Here is a 9,049-nt window from a genome sequence, read left to right as displayed (position 1 = left end):
CAAATCCAGCTGGCGACCGGTCGTGAGTGGTGTTCCCCAGGGGTCGGTGCTGGGGCCTGTCCTCTTCAATATCTTTATTGATGACCTCGATGAGGGCATCGAGTGCACCCTCAGTAAATTCGCAGATGACACCAAATTGGCTGGAAGCGTGGATCTGCCTGGGGGTAGCGAGGCCCTACAGAGGGATCTGGACAGGCTGGAGAGCTGGGCTGAAGCCAATGGGATGAGGTTCAACAAGGCCAAATGCCGGGTCCTGCACTTCGGCTACAACAACCCCAGGCGACGCTACAGGCTTGGGGCGGTGTGGCTGGAGGACTGCGTAGAGGAAACGGACCTGGGGGTACTGATTGATGCTCGGCTGAACATGAGCCGACAGTGTGCCCAGGTGGCCAAGAAGGCCAATGGCATCCTGGCTTGCATCAAAAACGGTGTTGCAAGCAGGAGCAGAGAGGTGATTGTTCCCCTATATTCAGCACTAGTGAGGCCGCACCTCGAGTACTGTGTCCAGTTTTGGGCCCCTCACTGCAAGAAAGATATTGAGGCCCTGGAACGTGTTCAGAGGAGGGCAACAAAGCTGGTGAGGGGTCTGGAACACAGGCCATATGAGGAGAGGCTGAAGGAGCTGGGAATGTTCAGCCTGGAGAAGAGGAGGCTCAGGGGAGACCTCACTGCTCTCTATAACTTCCTGAAGGGAGGTTGTAGTGAGCTGGGGGTCGGCCTCTTCTCTCGTGTCATTAGTGATAGGACCAGAGGGAATGGCTTCAAGCTACGGCAGGGGAGATTCAGGCTGGACATGAGGAAGTATTACTTTTCAGAAAGGGTGGTCAGGCACTGGAATGGACTGCCCAGGGAGGTGGTGGAGTCACCGAGCCTGGGGGTGTTCAAGGAAAGACTGGATGTTGTGTTGAGGGACATGGTTTAGTGGGAGCTATTGGGAATAGGTGAACGGTTGGACTGGATGATCTCTTAGGTCTTTTCCAACCTTGGTGATTCTATGATTCTATGATTCTATGATTCCATGTGGTGCCTATGGAACTGATCTCAGGTCCCTAAGAAGCTCTATGGGGTCACTATGGAACTGCATGTGGTGTCTAAGGAACTGTTCTCAGGTCCCTAAGAAGCTCTATGGGTTCCCAAGGGAAGTGTGACGGGGTCGGAATGGAACAGCTCAGAGATTGCTTTGGGGCTAAATGGAGTCAGAATGGAACTGTTTTGGAGTCACTATGGAGCTCTAAGGGGTCTCTGTGGAGCTCTAGGGCAACACTACGCAGCTGTAAGGAGTCTTAATGGAACTGTTATGGGGTCACTCTGCAGCTCTATGGGGACACTGTAGAGCTCCACAGGGGGTCTGTGGAACTCTTTGGAGGTCTCTAAGAAGCTCTGTGGGCTCACAAGGGATCTGCAAAGGAGTCACATGAAGCTCTATGGGCTCTTAGCGCAACTGTTGTGGGGTCACTATCAAGCTGTAGGGGGTCAGGATGGAAATGTTATGGAGCCACTGTGGAGCTGGACGGGGTCACCATGGAGCAGCTGTGTGGTCCTAATGTTGCTGTTATAGGGGCACTTTGGACCTGCATGGAGTCTCCAAAGAATTATTCTTAGGTGACACAGAAGCTGAGTGGGGTCAGTATGGAACTGTTTTGGGGTCACTGTGCAGCTGTATGGTGTAGCTATGGAGCTCTGATGGTGTCACTATGGAGCTCTGTGAGGTCACTATGGAGCTCTATGTGGTTATACTGAAGCTGTTAAGGGGTAACAATGGAACTTAAATGGGGCCACTGCGGAGCTTCATGGGCTCACTATGGTACTCTGTGGGGTCATAATAGATGTATTATGTGGAACGTACAGAGCTCCATGGGGCCACAAGGGAACTGTGATGGGGTCATGCTGGAGCTCTGTTGTGTCACTATGCAGCTCTATGGCATCACTATGGAACTCTTCTGGCCATAAGGGAACTGTAATGGGGTAACAATGGAACTTTTTTGGGAACACTATGGAGTTGCATGGGGTCATAACGGAAGTGTTTTGGGGTCCCTATGGAGCTCTTTGAGGTTGTAATAGACCTGTTATGTGGAACCTACATAGCTCTATTGGGACAGAATGGAACTTTACTGGGGTCATTAGGCGGCTCTATGGGGTCACTATGGAACTCCATGTGGTGCCTATGGAACTGATCTCAGGTCCCTAAGAAGCTCTATGGGGTCACTATGGAACTCCATGTGGTGCCTATGGAACTAATCTCAGGTCCCTAAGAAGCTCTATGGGGTCACTAGGGAACTGTGATGGGGTCACAATGGAACAGCTCAGGGATTGCTTTGGGGCTCCATGGAGTCATAATGCACCTGTTATGGAGGCACTATGGAGCTCTAAGGGGTCATAATGGAGCTGTTTTGGGGTCACTCTACAGCTCTATGGAGACACTGTAGAGCTCCACAGGGGGTCTGTGGAACTCTTTGGAGGTCCCTAAGAAGCTCTGTGGGCTCACAAGGGATCTGCAAAGGAGTCACATGAAGCTCTATGGGCTCTTAGCGCAACTGTTGTGGGGTCACTATCAAGCTGTAGGGGGTCAGGATGGAAATGTTATGGAGCCACTGTGGAGCCCGACGGGGTCACCGTGAAGCTGCTGTGTGATCCTAATGTTGCTGTTATAGGGGCACTTTGGACCTGCATGGAGTCTCCCAAGAATTATTCTTAGGTGACACAGAAGCTGAGTGGGGTCAGTATGGAACTGTTTTGGGGTCACTGTGCAGCTGTATGGTGTAGCTATGGAGCTCTTATGGTGACACTATGGAGCTCTTATGTGGTCACTATGGAGCTCTATGGGGTGACTGTGGTGCTCTTATGGTCTTAATGTTGTTGTTATGGGGTAAGAATAGAACATTAATGAGGTCACCATGGAGCTCTTAGGGGTCACTATGGAGCTCTGTGAGGTCACTACGGAGCTCTGTATGGTCATAAAGAAGCTGTTAAGGGGTGACAATGGAACTTAGATGGGGCCACTATGGAGCTTTATGGGGTCACTATGGTACTCTGTTGGTTCACAATAGATGTATTATGTGGAACGTACGGAGCTCCATGGGGCCACAAGGGAACTGTGATGGGGTCACGCTGGAGCTCTGTTGTGTCACTATGCAGCTCTATGGCGTCACTATGGAACTCATCTGGCCATAAGGGAACTGTAATGGGGCAATAATGGAACATTTATGGGAACACTATGGAGTTGCATGGGGTCATAATGGAAGTGTTTTGGGGTCCCTTTGGAGCTCTTTGAGGTCGTAATAGATCTGTTATGTGGAACCTACATAGCTCTATTGGGACAGAATGAACTTTTACTGGGGTCCCTATGCAGCTCTTTGGGGGTACTTTGGAACTCCATGTTCTGTCTATGGAACTGTTCTCAGGTCCCTAAGGAGCTCTATGGGGTCGCAAGAGAACTGTGATGGGGTCAGAATGGAACAGGTCAGGGATTGCTTTGGGGCTCCATGGAGTCATAATGGAACGGTTTTGGGGTCGCCATGGAGCTCTATATGGTCTCTATGGAGCTCTAGGGCAACACTTTGGAGCTCTTATGGGGTCACTATGGGGTCGGAATGTTATGTTATGGGGTAGGAATAGAACATTAATGGGGTCACCATGTTGCTATGTGTGGTCTCTATGGAGCTCTGTATGGTCATAAAGAAGCTGTTAAGGGGTGACAATGGAACTTAGATGGGGCCTCTGTGGAGCTTTATGGGGTCACTATGGTACTCTGTGGAGTCATAATAGATGTATTATGTGTAATGTACGGAGCTCCATGGGGTCACAAGGGAACTGTGATGGGGTCACGCTGGAGCTCTATTGTGTCACTATGCAGCTCTATGGCATCACTATGGAACTCTTCTGGCCATAAGGGAACTGTAATGGGGTAAGAATGGAACTTTTATGGGATCACTATGGAGCTCCATGGGTTCATAATTGAACTTTAATGGGGTCACAGTGGACCTCTATGGGTTTGCATGGAACTCTAGATGCTCACTGTGGAGCTCCATGGGGTCACCTTGGTGTTTACGGTATCATAATAGATCTGTTATATGGAACCTACTGAGCTCCATGGGGTCACAGTGGACCTCTGAAGTGTTCACTATGGAGCTGTAATGAGGTCAGAATGGAACAGTAATGTGGTCACTAGGAAGTTCTATGGGGTCCTAATGGAAGCGTTATGGGTTTACAATGGAACTTTTCTGGTGTCACTATGGAGCTCTTCCAGGGACAGAATGGAACTTTAATGGGGTCACAATGGTCCTCTAGGGGGTCACTATGTCGCTCCATGGGGTCATAATGGAACTCTTCTGCCCATAAGGGAACTGTAATGGGGTAACAATGGAACACTTATGGGATCACTATGGAGTTCCAGGGGGTCATAACGGAAGTGTTTTGGGGTCCCTTTGGAGCTCTTTGAGGTCGTAATAGATCTGTTATGTGGAACCTATGGAGCTCTATTGGGACAGAATGGAACTTTTCTGGGGTCACTATGCAGCTCTATGGGGTCACTATGGAACTCTATGGGGTGTCTGTGGAACTGATCTCAGGTCCCTAAGAAGCTCTATGGGGTCACTATGGAACTGTGATGGGGTCACAATGGAACAGCTCAGGGATTGCTTTGGGGCTCCATGGAGTCATAATGCACCTGTTATGGAGGCACTATGGAGCTCTCTATGGTCTCTATGGAGCTCTAGGACAACACTATGGAGCTGTAAGGGGTCATAAGGGAGCTGTTTTGGGGTCACTCTGCAGCTGTATGGGGACACTGTAGAGCTCCACAGGGGGTCTGTGGAACTCTTTGGAGGTCCCTAAGAAGCTCTGTGGGCTCACAAGGGATCTGCTAAGGAGTCACATGAAGCTCTATGGGCTCATAGCGGATCTGTTGTGGGGTCACTATCAAGCTCTAGGGGGTCAGGATGGAAATGTTATGGGGCCACTATGGAGCCCGACGGGGTCACCGTGAAGCTGCTGTGTGATCCTAATGTTGCTGTTATAGGGGCACTTTGGACCTGCATGGAGTCTCCAAAGAATTATTCTTAGGTGACACAGAAGCTGAGTGGGGTCAGTATGGAACTGTTCTGGGGTCACTGTGCAGCTGTATGGTGTAGCTATGGAGCTCTTATGGTGACACTATGGAGCTCTTATGTGGTCACTATGGAGCTCTATGGGGTGACTGTGGTGCTCTTATGGTCTTAATGTTGTTGTTATGGGGTAAGAATAGAACATTAATGAGGTCACCATGGAGCTCTTAGGGGTCACTATGGAGCTCTGTGAGGTCACTACGGAGCTCTGTATGGTCATAAAGAAGCTGTTAAGGGGTGACAATGGAACTTAGATGGGGCCACTATGGAGCTTTATGGGGTCACTATGGTACTCTGTTGGTTCACAATAGATGTATTATGTGGAACGTACGGAGCTCCATGGGGCCACAAGGGAACTGTGATGGGGTCACGCTGGAGCTCTGTTGTGTCACTATGCAGCTCTATGGCGTCACTATGGAACTCATCTGGCCATAAGGGAACTGTAATGGGGCAATAATGGAACATTTATGGGAACACTATGGAGTTGCATGGGGTCATAATGGAAGTGTTTTGGGGTCCCTTTGGAGCTCTTTGAGGTCGTAATAGATCTGTTATGTGGAACCTACATAGCTCTATTGGGACAGAATGAACTTTTACTGGGGTCCCTATGCAGCTCTTTGGGGGTACTTTGGAACTCCATGTTCTGTCTATGGAACTGTTCTCAGGTCCCTAAGGAGCTCTATGGGGTCGCAAGAGAACTGTGATGGGGTCAGAATGGAACAGGTCAGGGATTGCTTTGGGGCTCCATGGAGTCATAATGGAACGGTTTTGGGGTCGCCATGGAGCTCTATATGGTCTCTATGGAGCTCTAGGGCAACACTTTGGAGCTCTTATGGGGTCACTATGGGGTCGGAATGTTATGTTATGGGGTAGGAATAGAACATTAATGGGGTCACCATGTTGCTATGTGTGGTCTCTATGGAGCTCTGTATGGTCATAAAGAAGCTGTTAAGGGGTGACAATGGAACTTAGATGGGGCCTCTGTGGAGCTTTATGGGGTCACTATGGTACTCTGTGGAGTCATAATAGATGTATTATGTGTAATGTACGGAGCTCCATGGGGTCACAAGGGAACTGTGATGGGGTCACGCTGGAGCTCTATTGTGTCACTATGCAGCTCTATGGCATCACTATGGAACTCTTCTGGCCATAAGGGAACTGTAATGGGGTAAGAATGGAACTTTTATGGGATCACTATGGAGCTCCATGGGTTCATAATTGAACTTTAATGGGGTCACAGTGGACCTCTATGGGTTTGCATGGAACTCTAGATGCTCACTGTGGAGCTCCATGGGGTCACCTTGGTGTTTACGGTATCATAATAGATCTGTTATATGGAACCTACTGAGCTCCATGGGGTCACAGTGGACCTCTGAAGTGTTCACTATGGAGCTGTAATGAGGTCAGAATGGAACAGTAATGTGGTCACTAGGAAGTTCTATGGGGTCCTAATGGAAGCGTTATGGGTTTACAATGGAACTTTTCTGGTGTCACTATGGAGCTCTTCCAGGGACAGAATGGAACTTTAATGGGGTCACAATGGTCCTCTAGGGGGTCACTATGTCGCTCCATGGGGTCATAATGGAACTCTTCTGCCCATAAGGGAACTGTAATGGGGTAACAATGGAACACTTATGGGATCACTATGGAGTTCCAGGGGGTCATAACGGAAGTGTTTTGGGGTCCCTTTGGAGCTCTTTGAGGTCGTAATAGATCTGTTATGTGGAACCTATGGAGCTCTATTGGGACAGAATGGAACTTTTCTGGGGTCACTATGCAGCTCTATGGGGTCACTATGGAACTCTATGGGGTGTCTGTGGAACTGATCTCAGGTCCCTAAGAAGCTCTATGGGGTCACTATGGAACTGTGATGGGGTCACAATGGAACAGCTCAGGGATTGCTTTGGGGCTCCATGGAGTCATAATGCACCTGTTATGGAGGCACTATGGAGCTCTCTATGGTCTCTATGGAGCTCTAGGACAACACTATGGAGCTGTAAGGGGTCATAAGGGAGCTGTTTTGGGGTCACTCTGCAGCTGTATGGGGACACTGTAGAGCTCCACAGGGGGTCTGTGGAACTCTTTGGAGGTCCCTAAGAAGCTCTGTGGGCTCACAAGGGATCTGCTAAGGAGTCACATGAAGCTCTATGGGCTCATAGCGGATCTGTTGTGGGGTCACTATCAAGCTCTAGGGGGTCAGGATGGAAATGTTATGGGGCCACTATGGAGCTGGATGGGGTCACCATGGAGCTAATGTTGCTGTTATAGGGGCACTTTGGACCTGCCTGGAGTCTCCCAAGAATTATTCTTAGGTGACACAGAAGCTGAGTGGGGTCAGTATGGAACTGTTTTGGGGTCACTGTGCAGCTGTATGGTGTAGCTATGGAGCTCTTATGGTGTCACTATGGAGCTCTTATGTGGTCACTATGGAGCTCTATGGCGTCACTGTGGAGCTGTATGGCGTCACTATGGAGCTCATATGGTCATAATGTTGTTGTTATGGGGTAAGAATAGAACATTAATGGGTCACCATGGAGTTCTGTGGGGTCACTATGCATGTCTATATGGTCATAATGAAGCTGTTAAGTGGTGACAATGGAACTTTAATGGGGTCACTATGGAGCTCCATGGGGTCACTATGGTACTCTGTGGGGTCATAATAGAGTGCAGTGGATGTAGTCTGCCTTGATTTCAGCAAGGCATTTGATACTGTCCCCCACAACATCTTTATAACAAAGCTGAGCAAGTGTGGGATAGATGAGTGGACAGTGAGGTGGGTTGAGAACTGGCTGACTGGCAGAGCGCAGAGGGTCGTTGTTGGTGGTGCAGAGTCTGGTTGGAGACCTGTAATCAGTGGTGTTCCTCAGGGGTCTGTGCTGGGTCTGGTCTTGTTCAACATCTTCATCAATGACCTTGATGAGGGGTTAGTGGCCACCCTCAGCAAGTTTGCTGATGATACGAAGTTGGGAGGATTGGCTGACATGCCTGAAGGCCGTGCTGCCATTCAGCAAGACCTGGACAGGCTGGAGAGCTGGGCAGTAAGAAACCGGATGAGGTTTAACAAAAGCAAGTGTAGAATCTTGCATCTGGGGAGGAATAATTGCATGCACCGGTACAGGTTGGGGGATGATCTGCTGGAGAGGAGCTCTGCAGAGAGGGACCTGGGTGTCCTGGTGGACGACAGGTTGGCCATGAGCCAGCAGTGTGCCCTTGTGGCCAAGAGGGCCGATGGCTTACTGGGGTGCATTAAAAAGCGTGGCCAGCAGGTCGAGGGAGGTGATCCTCCCCCTCTACTCTGCCCTGGTGAGGCCTCATCTGGAGTACTGCGTCCAGTTCTGGGCTCCCCAGTACAAAAAAGACAGGGATCTCTTGGAAAGAGTCCAGCAGAGGGCCACAGAGATGGTGAAGGGCCTGGAGCATCTCTCCTATGAGGAAAGGCTGAGTGAACTGGGTCTGTTCAGCCTTGAGAAAAGAAGACTGAGAGGGGACCTGATCCAGGTCTATAAGTATCTGAGGTGTGGGGGGCAGAATGGCGAGGCCGGACTCTTTTCAGTGGTGAGAGGAGACAGGACAAGGGGAAACGGCCGGAAACTGCAGCATAGGAAGTTCCGCACAAATGTGCGCAAGAACTTCTTTACAGTGAGGTGACGGAGCACTGGAACAGGCTGCCCAGGGAGGTGGTGGAGTCTCCTTCTCTGGAGATGTTCAAGAGCTGCCTGGATGCCGACCTGTGCGACCTGCTGTAGGGAACCTGCTTTGGCAGGGGGATTGGACACGATGATCTCTGGAGGTCCCTTCCAACCCCTACAACTCTGTGATTCTGTTAATGTGGCATCACACAAAGAAAATGAACACTAGGTATTCAGGCTTTTGTTAAAATGTCACCATATAAGAAGATACATATTTAACTTGACCATTGTCAGTTCTTCTCTGCTGCCATCTTTCAC

The sequence above is a fragment of the Tetrao urogallus genome (genome assembly GCF_951394365.1).
Source record: "Tetrao urogallus genome assembly, chromosome: 1".
NCBI lineage: Eukaryota > Metazoa > Chordata > Aves > Galliformes > Phasianidae > Tetrao > Tetrao urogallus.
Note: the sequence above shows the minus strand (reverse complement) of the source record.